The sequence below is a fragment of the Echinops telfairi genome, unplaced genomic scaffold (assembly GCF_000313985.2).
Source record: "Echinops telfairi isolate 266 unplaced genomic scaffold, ASM31398v2 ScPeMD7_9;HRSCAF=40, whole genome shotgun sequence".
In the NCBI taxonomy this organism is placed as follows: domain Eukaryota; kingdom Metazoa; phylum Chordata; class Mammalia; order Afrosoricida; family Tenrecidae; genus Echinops; species Echinops telfairi.
This window is the reverse complement of record NW_022103906.1, coordinates 45950407-45966626: the sequence shown is the minus strand read 5'-3', so window position 1 is coordinate 45966626 and position 16220 is coordinate 45950407. Positions and strand designations below refer to the sequence as shown.

The window sequence follows — 16220 nt, the reverse complement described above, 5'->3', positions numbered from 1 at the left end:
AAAAAAAAAAAAAAAGTGGGCAAACGGTTCACCAAAAATGAGAACTCAAATGGCTAACAAACACATGAAAAACGCTCATAATCCCTCACCATCCAGGAGATGCAAATTAAAACTATGATGTAATATCACCTTACACCCACAACGATTAAAAAATTTTAAAAGCCTAATTCAAAACAAAACAAAACAGACAACAACAAGTGCTGGAAAATGTGGAGAAATTGGAACTCTTATACACTGTTGGTGGAGGACTTGTAAACACGTACAACCACTGTGGAAATCGATATAGCGCTAACTAAAATAACTGGACGGACATCTCATGCAATCCAGCAATCCTGCTATTGTGCATATATCCCAAAGAAGTAAGACAGAACACAAATAGATGTTTGCTTGCCCATGTTCCCTGCAGCACAGTTCACAATAGCAATAGGCTAGCAACTGCCCCAATGTCCACCAGTCAAAGAATGGATAAAGAAACCATGATACATCCACATAGGAATATCCCTGAAAATATCCCCAAGAAGCAGTGCTGGAAACATGACATGGAGGGACCTGGAAACCATTATGCTGAGAGAAGTTTGTCAATCAAGGGCAAATATACTGCTATAAGGATAGACAACAAGATGTAGGCTTCTTCTACCCTTGTGTAACTTTCTAATCCAGTCTTCCTAAAAGCGAGATAGTGAGCCTGCCTACTGCCCATGAATCATATATCCCCCCCTCTATATGTACGTTTTAAAAACCACTTTGAGAGAGGAGACCTCGCCTGAGCTGGGGTCACTCCTTCAAGGAGGGAAAGGGAAAGACCATTCATGTGCTGCCATACAACATCGTGATAAAGTCAGCCCAAGTCAACCGACACTCCTACAAGGGTAAAAAGCAAACTTTACTGGAAAGTCAAGTCAAGACCAGGGAAAGGTAGCATGTATGTTTGGGAGAAAGCATTTACTTTTCTGTTTGCTGTTGGTGGGTAAATGGGGAGGAACAACCTCCCATTGGGGGGAAAACATTTAACAATATTTATTCTCCAAGGTAGAATAAGCCTAGAATGATGTTCCTAGTTTGACACTTTTGACCTAGTAGTTTCTATCCAGCCCTTGGTGACCCAGGCCAAGTGCTATAAACTACTAGGACAGTGGTTCCCAATCTTCCTAATGCCGCGACCCTTTAATACAGTTTCTCATGTTGTGGTGACACCAACCATAAAATTCATAACTGTAATTTTGCTATTGTTATGAATTGGGTGACCTCTGTGAAAGGGTCGTTCAACCCCCAAAGTAGTCATGACTCACAGGTTGTGAACTGCTATACTAGGACTTTAGATTTTGTCCTTTCAAGACACACAACATTCTGCATAGGCCAATCAGAAGGACGCATTGTGGAAACCCCCCTAGTGAACTGGGCTTTACCTCAAACTCACCTGTAGCCCTTAAGGCTGAAACTCTCTAGGGTGAGACGAAGCATATGGTTGGAATTGGCACTCGTTGGAATTTGTTTTGGATCCCTTTCTGTGAGGATGCTCAGTGAAAGGGGAGCCCAGGACCATGGTATATCTACAAGTTTAATGCCCTCTTTGCTCTACTACGACATGTACTAGTCTGATAGGCTTGGCTCTGCCATTGCAAATTAATATTATTAAAATTTTTGCCCGATTACCAACCCCCATTCTTAGTGTAAATGGTGCCCTGTCATTTAAGAATTTAATCTGTACAAAATAACAATTCATAAAATGTGCTCAGAGCCAGCATATACTTGCAAAATTTCCTTTTCTCAACAGTAACATTCTGTACCAATGGATAAATTAATGACACTATCAATAGAATTACCTTATGCCTCAGCGTGATAATTGACAATGTTCTCTATCATGGAACAATAATGAGGCCTCTAAAGTGAACCAGATGTATGTAAACCATAGCTATGTGAACAGGTTTGAGGCTTGCATTTAACTCTAACCCAATCTAAGAAAAATTATTTCTTATGGCATGGCCCTGCTCGATGCTCCACCTCATGAGGAGATCACTGGTGATATGGGTGCTATAGCAATGCATGGTAAAAGCAGCTGGTGCCTGGTTAACAAAAAAGATGGCATCGGGGTCTTAAAGTCTTGTCTTCAAACAAGCAGCCATCCAAGTCAGGTGTCAACTAAGTCCACATAGAAGAAGCACACTAGCCTGTGTGATTCAAGCATTATAAGTAATAAAACTCAAATCTGAAGGAGGGAATGATATCAGAGCTTAAAATGTGAACACTCAGTTTGCAGAAGACAATGACAGTGGAAGTCCAAGATTTGCAGTGTCTACCTGGATGAAGCCAATGAATCCCCTCTGACCACTGTTGAGGGGTGTGAACAACCTTGCCGACAGACAGAGAGCATTGTAAACTCTATTATGGCAGATATAGTTTGGTTAAAATGTAATACCTAATACCTTATCATTTGATCTCCCCTTTGACCCATTTCAAGTTGCTAATAGGAAAAATGCTAAGTGAACAGGAAATACATGTGGATTGAGCCTCAGGTGAATCCCCTCGGGCTATGGACCAGGGATGTGAATAACCTTGCTCCCCTGCTGAATGCAATGGGAAGTGGATTGTGGCAGAATCAATTAAGTTAAAATTTAACACTGTATCATTTGATCACCCTTTTCACTCATTTTCAATTTGTTCTGGTAGTTACTATTTCCTATTTTCCTTTCGATTAAAGTTTGCCTGTGATCGAAGTTTGCCATTGTTGGTTATTTTGTGGATGGTGGTGGTGGTGGATTTTCTTTTGTTTCCTTGGTTATGTTTTCCACTATATGAAATCCAGGCTAGGTAAATCTATAGCGATAGTAACTAGATTCATGGCTTATTGAAGATATGGGAGGGGAGGTCAGAGGGAAATGGGGAGCTAGTACAATGAATACAAGAAGGTGAAAATATTCTGGAACTGATTGTGGTGATGATTGTTCAACTCTTTTTGATATGACCAAACAGTTGAAGTATATGCTATTTGACTCATATGCCAATAAAACTATATTTTGAAAATAAGGTTTACCGTCTCGTGCCGGGATGATGAAGGCACAGGGAAACTGGGAAGTCAGCAAGAGTTGAAGGCAACAGAGGCAGATACAGTTATCTGCACATCCTGCCATGACTGATCTTAAAGTAGATTCTTGGATAGGCATGAAGGCTGGACAGATGGGAGGGGCAGAGTGATAGTAGACCCATGCGCGTGTATACATAGGTTTGACAGAAGGAATTTGTATATGGAAATTTTCCTTTGATATAAATATATTCATGAATCTAGTGGACCCTGTAGGGGACAAAGTTATGAAAACTACTTAGACTCAAGCAAACACCTTGAGGGAATGAGTTGCTGAGCCGGGGGATCAGAATCATAGTCTCAAAGGACGTCAAGGTCAATTGACATAACATAGTTGACAGAGACAATGTGCTACATCCTGCTTTGGCGAGTAGCATCTGGGGTCTTAAAAAGTCATGAACAACCATCTACAGGTGCAGGAATTGGTCTCTCCCTGTCCAGAGGAACAAGTTTGATGAAAACTGAAAGACACGTGGAAACAATTAGTCCTGCAGACTAAAGACCATACAAATATCCGGCTCTAAACTCTGAGGCCAAAAGAAGTAAATGGTGTCTGACTACCACTAACTGGCTGCTCTGAAAAGGATCACAATGGAAGGCCCTAAGTCAGCGGTTCTCAACCTGTGGACCGCAACCTGGATGACCGTTTCACAGGGGTCACCTAAACCATTGGAAAACACAATTTTCCAATGGTCTTAGGAAGCCAGACACCACTCCTTTATTCCTCTCCAGATGGGTCCGCCCACATGCAGATAAGCCCACATACGAGTACCCGGCCTGAAGACTGCTACCCATGCTAAACCATGCTTCAAGACAAAATTTCATTTATTTGTCATTAGAAATAAATATTTCACAATAGTTACATACTGTTTTTGTGATTAATCAATATGTTTTCATTATGTTCAATTTGTAACAATGAAAACACATCCTGCATATCAGATATTTACATTATGATTCATAACAGTAGAAAAATTAAAGTTATGAACTAGATAATGTTATGGTTGGGGGTCACCACAAGATGAGGAACTGTATTAAAGGGGCGCGGCATGAGGAAGGTTGAGAACCACTGCCCTAAGTAGAAAGGGAGGAAAACTGTTAAGCAGACTTCAAAGTTATAGAAGGGACCAGGCTTACTACGGGTCAGGTGGACACTGGAGGGACCCCGACTACGGCCTCTAGTCACCCTTTGGATCTGGAGCTGCGCTCACCCTGTGTTAGAGGAACCAACCATTTTAGATCAGAAGGCATCCTTTCCTCCAGGACATCGTTCCGAGGGTTAGGGAAAAGGAGGAAAGGGAATGGGAAACAGGGAGGTCGTGGGAGAAGCAATGGCACATTAAGGGAACTGCAATTGCAGCAAAATGGGCATGGATTGTTGAATGCGAAACTGATGATCTGCTTGATTAAACCTTCACCTAATTCACAATAACGTTTTGAAAAATTGCTACAAATCAATTTTCAGAGTAGAAAATTGGCAGAAAAAAACCGTTTAGGAGAAATCTAAGTACTGCAAATGAGAATCAGTGAACACATTCAGTCAAGCAAATTGACACAGCTGTAAACATCAACATCAAGTATTAACAGGAGAGTAGGCAAAGGGGCCACTTTCAAGTAGGTCAGGAGAATCACTGGGCAGAATTGATGTAGGGCATCAAATAGCATGCAGCAAAAATAAATAAAAAACATGCAGCAAAGTCCTCAAATATTTATCCTGCTCCTAGGAATGACTCCCAAGAAATGGAGATGCACTCAAAGATTCATATCCAAGAATATTTTGTGGTTGGTCCCTCTCCCCCATGAAACCATGGCCCTTGGACAATCTTTAAACCTGAAACAAAAAGTACTCTCCAAGTCTTTTTAAAACTAACCCCAGCGTATTTGGCTTAATTAAAAAAGAATGTCTTCCTTAAGCATCCTTTAAAGAGCCATCTGTTTGGGATCAAACTGATCATTTGAAAGATTAGATAGAAAGTTTAGGGGTGGGCAAGTTTACGCTAATAAAGGGGAGAGAACTTGGCAAAGGAGGCTGGGAAGGGCTGACCATGTGAAAAATGGAATGGAAGTCACTGGCTTGTTTATGTAGAAATGACTCAATTGACATATGCTTTGCTATGCATATTTTCAACAACGATTAAAAAAAGATTATTCAGTGAGAAAAATTGACAACAGCTGGGTCACCAAAAGTTTGTGTTGGGTGTCGGCGGGACAGTGTCCACTCCTAGTCATCCAAGGCGTGGTGGATAAATCACCACCCCATCCAGTTCCATCCCCACAATTGCTAAGGTGGAGCCATTGCTGCAGCCACTGTGTCAATCCATCTCCTTGAACGTCTGCCTCTCTTTTGCTGACTTTCCATTTTCCAACAGTATAGTAAGAGTTAAATAAAGCTGGGCCCTGATATGTCATAGGATCTCTGTTTCAATTAGAAATTGTTTGAAAAGAAAACGATATCCTTCAACACAGTGGGAAGTCAAAAAGTATTGCGACTATGATTCCAGTTCATTCCTGCATGAGGTTATTCCAAACAGCACATTTAAACATGTCCCTCCTATCTTTTGTTAAGGAGCCTGGGTGATGCTGTTGGGGAAGCACTGGACTGCTAACCACAAGGTGGGCGGTTCAAACCCACTAGCTGCTCCCACAGAGACATTGCCCACTCCCGTGTCAGTCCCATGATCAGTTGCAGATTGGATTGCTGTGGTCCACAGAATTTTCACTGACGAGTCTGCAGAATGGAAACCTCATGGGGTAGTGGGTATGCATTGGGCTGCAATCCACATGGTTGGTTCTTGGAAACCACGGGCAGCTCAGTGGGAGAAAGACTGGGTTTTCTACTCCCATAATCAGTCAGTAACAGTCTCCGAAACCCACAGGGGGTCGCTAGCAGTCAGTCAGCATTGGCTTGATGGAAGAGTTTTTTGTTTTATTTTCTTAAAGCACACACACACACACACACACACACACACACACACACACACACACAGCCAGTCAGTAGTTAGTTTCTGCTTGCTGAAATAACACATTTTCCTTTTTTATACTTCTCCAAATTTTCACTAGTTGGGATTGTTATTACTAGAATGAATTATATTTTCAAAAGAAATGCATTCAGAAAAGTAACATATTTTGCTTGGCCCAGCAATCACAAAGAGCGCTTCTTATCTTCAGTACTGCATTTCCATATTTCAGTCTGGTATTTGTTTGAGAGTAAATACATTCGCAAGGAAACCCCCTTTTCCTAGAATATCACCCTGAACTTCCTTGCTGGCCTTCAGATAACCCTTGTGCAATTTCTCTAAGTTAATTGAACACGACTCATAAAATTAGGGATTTTTAAGTGCATTTGAACAATGCCAGGAATTTGGTTGCTTAGTATTACACGACAAAACATTTCCAGAACCCTCATTTCTAACTACAGAAATATTTGAAGCAGATGAAGCTTTGGAAATTTTGCTTTTACTTAACTTGAATCCTGCTAAGGCCACTTTAAAAAAAACACCAGACTTCATCTAATCCCTCCCCCTTCCTCTATAGAACTGGACACAGAGAAGCAGACAAAGTCCTATAGTGGCGAAATCCAACAAGCTAACAGAAGCTAAGAACACCAAGACCCCAAAGGTGAATTCTGATGAGGGGGGGAGAAATCTGGTTGACATATAAATCGAGGATAATGCTTCATATCTCATCCAGGCTAACCAGAAGACCCAAAACGTGATATTTGTTGTGCTAACTGGTTAGGGCTGCTCTAGCAAATTCCGCTGATCACATCGATGATGAAAGCCATTCCAGAGAGACTAAGTAAGATCACTCACTTTTGATGACAAATTGTGTGGTGAACAAGAAAACCCACTCCACACTGCTAGCTGCCTCCTATGGAAATCTCCGCTTCCCTTCGCCTTTCAGTTCAGACCCCCTGCTCTCATCCCTAGCCACGCGGGGCTAAGTCGGTGGGTGCCAGGCTGCATGCGTACACTTCACACGCCACTCTCCACTACAGGCCTCCCACTCCTCCTTTGGGTACCATAACTCACTTGACTGTCTCACAAAGCTCCCAAGAAATATTATACCTTTAATAAAAGATTTACCAACAATCTCAAAATCCATGTACGCAGATACCTAGGGCCAGGTCCGAGAGAAGTCTCAGGTTCTAGGATGACTTCTTGATATTTATTTTAAATTAATTGGCTATTAATGAATTGCTTATTAATTTAAAATCAACATCAAGCTGTTGCGCTTACCCATCAGGAAGCTCCATCTGAGCCTCAGGGCTGGAGGCTCTGATGATGGATCTCACCCCGTGGTCATGATAGATTTCTTCGGGCCTCAGGAGACAGAGGCAGCATTGGGCCCCCAGGTGGTCATTCTTGGCTGGTTAGCCACCACTCATTAGCCTCAGCTATGATCGGGTTTTTCAGAAAGAACCAAGAACAAAAGGCTGACTTGCTTTCTGTGTCTCACATGTCCTAGAAGAGGCTGTCGGAGAGAAATGTTAGAGCTAATGGGTCCTGTTTATATTGATCACCTCCGTTCCAAACCCAACAGCCGATTCCAATTCATAGTGACCCTATAGAACAGAGTCGAACTGTCCCTGCGGGTTTCCAAGACTGTAACTCTCTGTGGGGGGAGAAAGCCTCAAGTCTTAGAACAAGTGATAGAACAAATCACTTTGCTACTAGAGTAGACTCTACTTTAGCTCTCTCTGTGGCCCGGGAAAAGTCACATAGCCACGATGACTCTCAATTCCATCAACTATATCATGAGGAAGTTGATTTGCCTCAGTAATTTTAATCCAGAGCCTGGTGGTGGGCATCAGAAAGCCCATAAACAACAAAAATTATAAGCAAAATTATATGCATTTTTTCCCAAGGGAGATTACCAACTTTATCAGATCTTCTAACCATATCATAAGGACAGCAGTTTAAAACCACCAGGAAAAGGTGGGGTTTTCTAATCTCATAAAGAGAACTCACAGAGGCAGTTTTATCCTGTCATGGGGTTGCTATGAAGGAACACTGCTGTGAGGGTCGTGAGTTTGAATTTTCGGTTGTGGAGGATTATGGGAGACCTGGTAGCCCTGTCAGGTAAGCATTGGACTGCTAACCACAGGTGGGGGTTCAAAGTCACTAGCCACTCTGAGGGAGAATAATGAGACTTTTGGTTCCTGTAAAGATGTACAGGGTCATCATTGGTTTGAGTGGACTCACTGGCAGTGGCTGGACTTTAAAAAAGATGATTATATTCAGTGTTATCATCTTTGTATGAAAAAATGAAAAGAACAGATTGGGAAGGAGTAGGGAAAATCTACAACTGTAACTCCATGACCCCATCCATGTTTAAATGTCACCCCAATGAAATGACAATCTTCAGATTTCCCTTCTCTGCTTGATATCAACAATGCAAACGATCTATTTGCATCAACCTCTCTGACATGTATCCATTCTTTCAAGATCCTGCATTAGAATAAGGTGACCAGATATTAACATTGGTAAAGCAGGACACCATTGATAAAACTCATATCCTGGCGAAATAGCCACATGGCAGCCGAAAACCGTATACCCTAGCTTGTCGTCATTCTTTCCAAAAATCGGGACTTTTAAAAAACACCGCAGGACATGGGAAAAATTGTTAAAAATCGGGACTGTTCTGCCAAAAGTGGATGTCTGGTCACCTTACATTAGAAGTGACTGATGATGCAGGCACACAGCCACATAGAGCTTTAGAAGCTGGCGACAAGAGTGTTGGGAATTCTATTCCGGAATGAACACTCAGGCAGTGCTCCTGCCAGGGGCACTGAATCACCAGAGGGGATGATGCAGGGTTCACTGGCACCAGTTGGGCTACCAGGCTTTTTGGCTGCCCTGGCCAGGAGAGGATGTCCTGTAAGCCTGAGCTTGTACCTGTCCTGTTGCTTGTCTCGACAGCAATGGACCCATACAGCATTTGTCCTTTGGTGATTGACTAGCTTCATTCAGCATCATGTCGTCCAGATCCCTCCATGTCATGAGGTGTTTCATGGTATTCGTCACTGTTTTTTATGGATGCGTAGTATTCCATTGTGTATTTTTATCAGGGTTCTTAAAGTCCATTTTTCTATTGATTCCAACTTCTTGCTATTGTGAACTATGCTGTAATAGAATGGGCGAGCATTTGGCTGTTTGCGATCTGTCTCTTATTTTGGGGGGTTATATGCCCAGCAATGGTATTGCTGGGTCATATGGTATTTTTATTGCCATCTGTTTTAAGAATCACCATACCGCTTTCCACAGTGGTTATAAGTATTTACAGACCCACCAGCAGTGTATGAGAGTTCCACTCTCTCCACACCCTCTCCAGCATTTGTTGTTCTCTGTTTTGTTGTTGTTTTAATTGGGATATGGCTATGGGTATTATATGGTATCTCATTATTGTTTTGACTTGAATTTCCCGGATGGCTGGTGAACAAGAGCATTTCCTTGTGTGCTTTTTTAGCCATTTGAGGATTATTACAGCTTCTACAATGAGCTTACAATGGGTTTACATTCTGCCCTCTGAACCTTAGATTCTTCTTGTCTTTGCCTTTTTGAAAAACACTTCTTTCCCATTGCCCTTGAGTCAAATTCCAACTCATAGTAACTATAGGACAGAGTAGAACTGACCCATAGATTCCCAAGGTGATAATCTTTCCAGAAGCAGACTGATACATTTTTCTCCTGCAAATGTTCTTATTTCTACTGAGTCTTATATGTGCAGTCTTGCATCCAAGAACTCAGTAAGTTTGCAAGTGAAAACTGAAGTGAAACAGTTTGTTACTGTTATGAAACAGAAAAATTAGAACATTGATTGGATATGTGATCATATATAGAATTATCAGTTCATTTTTAAAAGTTTTTTATTTGAGAGAAATAATGAAATATTTCTGTATGAAATGATATGGTATCTATCATTTGCTCTAGAATAAACTGATTAAGAATCACAAGGCAGGTAAAGATAAAACAATGCTGGTTCAGAGTTGATACATTTAAAGAAAAAAGACCAAGGCTATAGGCATACATTTTTGGTAGCTTTATATAAATGAAGCCAAAATATAGACAACAGTGTTTTTTCCAGAATACAGTGCATATTATCTGTAATTTATATGTATCTAAATTATTAAATATTTATTAAATTTTAAAAAATTATTATAAACATCCTAATAGGATTTCCTTTGTCAGTATTATATTCCTTAAGATAGAAAAGCCATCAAAGAACAAAAAATCAAATCATTGTCAATGAGGGGGAGTACAGATTGGAGGCCCAAGACCCATCTTTGGGCAACTGGACATCCCAGTCAGGTTGCAGGGTAGCAACAATGAAACACAACTTTCCTCTAGTTCCTAAATACTTCCTTCCCCCCTTTCCCCTCCCACCCCCTTCCACTATCACGATCCCAATTCTACCTTACAAATCTGGCTAGACCAGAGGATGTACACTGGTACAGATAGGAACAGGAAATACAGGGAATCCAGGACAGATGATCCCTTCAGGACCAGTGGTGAGAGTGGCGATACTGGGAGGGTGGAGGGAGGGTGGGGTGGAAAGGGGGAACTGATTGCAAGGATCTGCATGTAACCTCCTCCTTGTGGGACGGACAACAGAAAAGTAGGTGAAGGGAGACGTTGCACGGTGTAGGATATGACAAAATAATAATTATAAATTATCAAGGGTTCATGAGGGAGGGGGGAGCGGAGAGGGAAGGGAAAAATGAGGAGCTGATGCCAGGGGCTCAAGTGGAAAACAAATGTTTTGAGAATGATGGCAACAAATGTACAAATGTGCTTGACACAATGGATGGATGTATGGATTGTGATAAGAGTTGTACGAGCTCCCAATAAAATGATTTTAAAAAAAGATAGAAAAGTCTAGAAACTATTCACCATGTTCTTCTTGGGAGTGCTCTTTCAGCTTCCATCAACAAATTCAGCCACTTGTTTGATATCACAGAGAAAATGGAAATTATCCCTTTGTGTCATTAATTTTTAGGAACCACTTTCTTCCTATTATGCAGCTTTGCTAGATAAAATAATAATAATAAAGCATCATATAGTTGGTGTGTTAGTCCAGGTAGACTAGAGAAACAAATTCATAGATACTAATATGTGTATAAGAAAGAATTTTATATATAAGAACAATTGAATATTAATAAAACATCCCAGTCTAGTCCAAATCAAGTCCATTAGTCCAGTATTAGCCCATATGTCCGATACCAATCTATAAAATCCTTTTCAGACTCACAAAGCACATGCAATGATGCTGAATGCAGGAAGATCACAGGCCAGTGGTCTTGTGGATCCAGTGGCAGTGTAAGCATCTCAGAGCTGGCAGGGGTCTACCAGTGACTTCTCTAGCTCAGGGCACTGAGTAGTTCCATGTGTCTTTTCAGCTGCAATGTCTCCCAGGGAATGAGCTGAGAGAGTGTCTCCCGCCTCCAAGGGGTAAGACCAGAGTTCCCAGAATCCTCAGGAGAAGGCCATGCCCACACAGGGGTCTCATTGGCTATGATCTGATTGAAGGTTGGCCTCCACCCCTTCACTCTGAATGCTCAAACTGACACCAGATTACGTAACTACCACACTTGCGAAGAAGTACATACTTTGACCCTTATGATAAATTGATGCTAATTTGAAACTTCCTCACTGCCTCCAGTCAGTTCTGACGACCTTTGTATTGTTCCTTGAAGACTGAATACACTCTGAATGCATTTCCTCTGGAAAGCTTGCCCCTAAGATACCCATGAAACTCCTTCCCCTACTTTTACCTTAGGTATGTGTTCCCTGACTTTCTCTAAAGACCTCTCTATCCACCCAATTCCACTGGATCCCCACCTGTTCAGCTCTCTATTCATTGACCTAATTCCTACTCCCCTGAGAATTTAACAGTACCAAGTATGTGTTTACTTCATGTCTACTTCTCCCACTGTCACTATAACTTCATGACTGTTTACTTGCCACTGAATAAACTAGACTTTAGCACAAAAGTGGCATATGATTTAAGAGATGCTAATGTCTTGCCACAACTGACACTAGTTCAGTGACTGAATTTTCACTTTCCATGAGGGAGATCATGAGTCAATTCCTTCCTAATGCCATAATGCATCTGTTAGTGGACACTTAAGGCTTTGCTATGACACTGGATAGCTCTCAAACAGCTTCCAGACTAAGACAGACTAGGAAGAAATGCTTGGAGATTTATTTCTAAAAATTCTCACTCACTGTCATCAAGTTAATGCTGACCCATAGCAACTCCCTGTGAGTTTCTAAGGCTGTAACTGTTTAAGGAGTAGAAAGCCAAGTCTTACTCCTACAGAGCTGGTGATTCGAACTGTGGACCATGCAGATCACAGTCCAACTTGTAACCACTACACCATGTGGGCTCCATTCTGAAAACTCACCAATGAAAACGCTGTGGATCACAACAATCCAATCTGCAACTCATCATGGGACAGGCACAGGACAGGGCAGTGCTCTGTTTCGTTGTGTATGGTGTCAACGTGAGTTGCGGATGGGTGTTGTACAGTAGTTAACAGCAACCCATTATAGTTAAGAATAATGAACTTTAGTCATACCTTCAGCAACTCCATGGGAACGCTTGTCGAATTTACTTACATGTATATATAATACCTTTCATCTTCAAAACACATTATAAATAATTCTTTTAATACCACCTCAAATTAGATGCCAATCCCTCGTTTTATAGATAGGGAAACTAAAGCACAGGGAAATTAAATCTGTAAGGATCAATGAGTGCGTCCAAGTTTGCATGAGACTTGAACAACTGCCTCTCCAGTCAAAGGCACTAAACTAGAGCTTGTGCTTGCTATAACTCTCTTTCAAGTATTTGCTAAAGCTTCTCTGGTGAGTAAAGGTTTGTTGTGACAGCAGGTGACTCAGTTTCTGTAAATGCTTTTTCAAGAACTTGTTCCTCAATGTGTACCCAGTGACTCACAGAGTTGTTGTCTTAGCAGATAATATATGGCTAATAAATTAATCTTCCTATTATAGTTTCTTTAATGTTTATCCCTTATTAAGTTTTAAAATGAATTTTGCCAAATCTCTCATAAGTGTGGAAGAAACCTTTTATGCAGTGTCTACAATTTTTTCTCTCAAAGCTTGAGTTTACTTTTGAATTTTCAAAAGTGCTAGAAGTCACATGACTCCAAAATACAATATACCAGATGGCTCACACAATTCCATTTTTCATTGTTTCATTGGGAATTCCCCTTTTGATACAAAAGAATAATAGTTCCATGTTTAATTTTTTAAAACTTTTTGCCAAATGCTTCTCCTTTAATTGTAGACACAGGCTCCTCTGTTTGAGCTTTTTACAAAATGGCATGTATTTCAACATGCATGCAGTGTTCAATAACATGTGGTCTAAGAGCAACATCGAACATAATTGAACCATTTTCACATAAATACACTTAACACGTAAGTCCACCCAACAACTAACAAGAAAAGCAGAAACTTGTTTAATGCTGTTTAAACACCTAGATGAATGTATTATGTTCAAAAACAATCTTGATCTTTCACTTAGAGTAAGCATGAATTATAATCTTGTGAAACTCTTAAACTTCTTTTTTATTTTTTCTTTCCTTTTTCTTGAAATAAAAAAAATGACCAAAAGTCAGTGATGAGTATCACAGTCCCTATTCAAACCAATCATCCTGGGCATGCTAGACATCCCTCTCACTCCTTTCACTCCCATAGATATACAGCTTCACTGTTCCTTGACTGCCCAAGCAATGTTTGATCGAAAGATCACTGGAGTTTTCCTGTAGAACTTGATCACATCCACACGTGCTGCTCTGATCACCATAGCAGCCACTCAGCTGCAGGCTAGCTGGGCCACCATAACTGGGCTGGTTTCAGCCTCCTGTCATCTGACTACCACCGCTTGCACCTGCTGTGGAATTCAAGAAGAGTTCTACATACCTGTGTTGCCTGTTTGCTCTTGACATTGCTGTCATAGCATCTTCATGAGTAGCAGATTCCCCATCTGCTTTGCCAGTTATTCTGCCATCAAGACAAATTTCAATGTGTACTCCCACAGGGTTGAGTGGTTGAAAAAAAAACAAAAACAAAATTATATGTCATGCTCGGTAGCTCTGGAAGGTAATCCCCCACACTTGTACACCATGTTCTGCTGTGCTCTGGAAAGAAGAACCACCATCCCCTATCTGTGATCAGACATACCTGAAAACAATAATTGAGGTCTCTTCCTACTTTACCTGACCCAGGTCCCTAGCCATTATTATAGTCCTCATGGCCTCCACCATAAGCACCCTGCCTCAGTCTTTCAAAGCCAGCTCCTCTGCCAATACTGTTAGACCATCTGCCAACCCTCAGGCTGCCATAGAGACCTGGGTGCTGCAAGGCCATTTGTTTTCCAGGTGGAGCATAATGAGTTCTAACTTCAGCTGCACGACTCTTAAAGATTTCAATATACCTGTGCCTTACTCTTTCCTGTGTTTCTTCGAAGACTTTTCAGCTATTTCCTGTGAAGCACAGTACCCTTAAAGTCCAGGGCAATGTCATTCCATTTAGCATGATTTCCCACCCTGAGAGAACTGGACAATTTCTTCCTTACTGTATCTGCAGGGGAGTCCTCTCAGCCCCATAAAGTCATCATTGGCCATGTCAGGACTATTGAGATTAGTATGCTTCGACACCCAATCCCTTTCAACATTGTTTGACTTGAATACTTCAACATACGTGTGTCTTCTAGTTTCCCTGTCTTTAATCAGGGCCAATTGGACTTCATATTCAGATTCAAGTTCAACAAAAGCCTCACCACTTGGTCGGTCTTCTCTGGTGTCAATGAAATAAATACCTTGGGCCCCATTTTGAATTGTGAAGTTGGAAAAGAAACCCACCACACTTCATTGGCCAAGCAAGACCAGAGCAAGCCCCGGACTGTCACCATGAATCTTCCCTGCCTTCAGTGCTCAGCATCATCATCTCTTGTGGTTCCTGGCATTGAAATAAAACTCCAAAGTGACGATGAAGATCAGACCTACACACTGGTGAGCCTTGAAACCTAAAAATAAGGAAAATTTTTTAAACCTCAACTTTTGCTGTATTTTGGAATCACCTGGAAACTTACAAATACTTATACCAGAATCTCACTCCCACAGGAACGGATCTGTGTAATCTGGGGTATGTCTTGATCATTGTAATTTTTAAAGGGAACTCCTAAACTGCAGCCAAGATGGAGACACTGGTAGTAGAGACTGGGTTAATGAAACTCTGGTGCACAGAGCCTATGAATAAAGGTCAGGATGATGAGGGATATAATGGTTTCTGGATCTCTCTGTAATTCCAGACATTTAAACTATTTTGCAGTCATCAATAACAGCTGACTGCATTCTTTAGCCTGGGGCTATTTTGTAGAAAGACCTAGTTTTAGGAATGTAAAATGTAAGGGAAGTTGGGCTAAGGTAAAAGGACAACAAGATGGCAGCACTGGGAAACCCTTCTTAAAGAGTAAAGAGCTATAAAAAATATACAATGATCATTAATCAAAATTTTGACACGGTACATAAACCACAAAGGACCCAAATAGTCTTTTGTATTATGTACACTGCCTCAGAAATAATTCTTTTTACTAAGAGGATTTATTTTGTTGTTGTTGAGAATATACACAGCAAAACCAATTCAGCAATTTCAACATGCACAACTTAATGAGATTGATTTTACACTCTTTCATATTATGCAATTATTTTCATCCTCCCTGTCTGAGTTTTTCCTCCCTATTTATTAACAGAAACTTGCTGCCCTGTAAGGTTCCTAGTTAAGTTTTCACGTTGTGGGTGTCAATTTGACCTCATATAAACCGTTTTTATAAGAGCATAATGCGCAAGGCAGACATTTTTAACCCATTAAGCTAAACTATTGTCTGGCTTTAAGAAATATCAGGGGATGTTGTTGGTTTAAAGTTTATTACAGGGCAATAGCAGTCAACTTCATGGCTTCATGGTCCCAGGAGGGCTGGAGTTCACACTAATTGTAAATAATGTCCGGCATTTTCCCCCTTGCGGTTACAATTATTCTATGGAATCTTGGAAATAATGCTGATGCACACCTTTCCTGATTTTAAACCATGCAGTATACCCTTGTTCTATTCACACAAC

The 16220-nt window shown here is 41.0% G+C and overlaps 1 pseudogene; it reads right to left on the bottom strand.

Annotated features, from left to right (window-relative positions):
* Positions 1-16220, bottom strand: part of LOC101658922 — a 70569-nt pseudogene that overhangs the window by 7165 nt on the left and 47184 nt on the right.